Source organism: Neophocaena asiaeorientalis, unplaced genomic scaffold, assembly GCF_003031525.2.
Source record: "Neophocaena asiaeorientalis asiaeorientalis breed wild unplaced genomic scaffold, Neophocaena_asiaeorientalis_V1.1 scaffold476, whole genome shotgun sequence".
Classification (NCBI taxonomy): Eukaryota; Metazoa; Chordata; class Mammalia; order Artiodactyla; family Phocoenidae; genus Neophocaena; species Neophocaena asiaeorientalis.
Window position 1 is genome coordinate 6,795,450 of NW_020172178.1, and position 2,331 is coordinate 6,797,780.

Here is a 2,331-nt window from a genome sequence, read left to right on the forward strand (position 1 = left end):
GCCCCGTCCCGCGCGCCCCGACTTCCACCCGTCCCGCCTAATCCTAAGCCCCGCGCCGCGCCTGCCTGGTCCTCCCTGCCACCCTCGCATGCCAAGCCCGGCCCTGGGGTCCCCGGGGGCGGGGGAGCTGTGGGACCCCGGCCCCTTCCCGCCCCGCAGAAGTGGCGCTCGCAGGGTGTCGGTGTGCAGAGAGGAGGTATGGAGAAACGAGGTGATGCTGGGGAGCCCTCTGTGAAAATGCTCTGGGGTTCAACTTTGGGGGGTCCCTGCGTGTGCGTTCGGGAACAGGCCTGTGTGGGGGGGTAACTTTGCCGTCGTCTCGCCTCAAATTGCTAGCTGGGAGCCCAGCCCGAGCCCCTCCTGCGTGGCGTTTGTCTAGGTGAGGGGCTGCGACACTCCTGTCTGTGGCGGCCATATGTCTCTGACAGCGAGAGAGTTGCCCCCTTCCCGCAGGGTCCCCCAGCCCGCTGCACCAGTGGTGACGGGGGTCCTGTCTGAAAAGCTGGCGGGAGTTACAGGCACTGCACACAGTAGGTGCCTATTAAAGTGTCAGAATCTCTAAGTAGTGTCAGAATTACGGTCTTTTCCGCGAAACCCTTGTTCGTCTTTTTAATACGAAGAGTCTGGTGTGGGGAAAATTGGGAGTTTGGTCTGGGTGCCTGGCTTAAGTGGGATTAACCTTTAAAAACTCCAGACGCCTTACCTGTGAGCCCTCCAGGTGAACCTGTCTGGGCTTCCCCAGAGCCGAATATCTCAAAATCTGGCCCCGCCCCCCATCGCCTTTAGCTCACTTGGCAAAAGTGAGGGTTTGGCCGAGTGCCCAGGGGTCAGAATCTTTCCGTTCTCGTTCACTGTCTCCTCATTCCTGCTTTTAGGATTTGGCGTCTGTAATTTCTTTGAGGGACGCTGGGTGTCTGACCTGGTCCTAGGAGCTAGGCAGTGGGCTGTGGTCACTCCATAACCAGGGACATGCAGAGATTTTTCTCCTCAGTGGGTTGGGATGAAGTGCCTACTGTGTGCCCGGTGGGTAGAGCCACAGAGGGTCGGAGGCTGCCTCCTGGGAGGCCGTCGTGGCCTCTGCCACAGCCTGTAGGGCCTCGTGGGGTGAACGGTGTAACCTTTCTTGTGTCTCAGGAGCTGAATGCTTCCCGGCCTGCCACCCCCAAAATGGATTCTGCGAGGATGACAATGTTTGCAGGTAATGGAGCGGCTCCCCAGAGGCAGCGTGTTGGAGGGCCAGGGCAGAATTCTGGGGAGTCATGACGTCAGGCAGAAAAAACGGGGAGGCTTGGCCCCTGGACTGCAGCAAACAGCTTCCTCGCCCCCGCAGGAAACCAGTGACGTGAGGGGGGGGGTGGTGAGGGGGACAAGAGGACCGGGAGGCGGGGGCTGCTGGGAGCGGTGGCGGGGACAGGACGGCTTTCTCAGAGGGGTGGGTGGCGGGAGAGCCTCTCGCAGGTGAGACCACTGCAGGCCACTGCGGCAAAACGCAGCTCTTCCTCTGGCTCTCAGGGACCCCTCTGCCTGCTCCCCAGCTGATCTCCTGTTTAAGCTTTTCCATTCAGGTGACTGGTATTGGTTTTCACCTCGTGTGCTCGGGATAAGCCATCAGCTTGGCGTGCAAGCTTTTCCTTACTGATTGATTGCCATCTACTCCATGAGGGTGCGGGGCTCTTGAAAAGAGGGAATAAATCTGCACGTGTGTGGCCTCAGCCCCGGGGACTGAACCCAGGCTGCCTTCGTTCGCTGCGTCTCTGGTTGGCCCTGGCTTTCTGTTTGGCCGATGTGGCAGCTTGGGTGGTAGATAAACAAAGCTGAAGGGGCTCTCAGAGATGGGCCAGGGAGAGCCCCCCCCTTTTCTAACTGGGGAAAGTGAGGCACAGAGTCGGGGCGGTGGGGGGAGGAGGGAGCTGAACTCGGCAGCCGGCTGGAGATGGGCACAGAAAGGGTCTCTCCCTGGCCAGGCCTGGGGGCTGGGGTCTCCACTGTCAGAGAGCCCCTGACCCAGGCCCCTTTGTTCAGCCCGTCCCTGCCTTGCTGAGCCCCGAATAATGAAGTGTGCGTGACGAGAGGTGTAAAACGGTGGTGGAAACACACCAGTGTTCATGGAAACCCGTGCTTACAGGCGAGCACTCAATAGTTCTCATCGCGTTGCCTTCAAAAGATGCAGCCTTTTTATCCTGGACCCCCTTCGTTCAGAACGCGAGACCACCGAGCGGTGGAGGCGGTGCTGGGGCTAAACCAGGTCTCTTGATTCCCGACAGGGGGCTTTACATCTCATTCCCCGCCTGCTCCTTTTTGATGGAGGAGTATGAAGGGCAGCTGACGTTG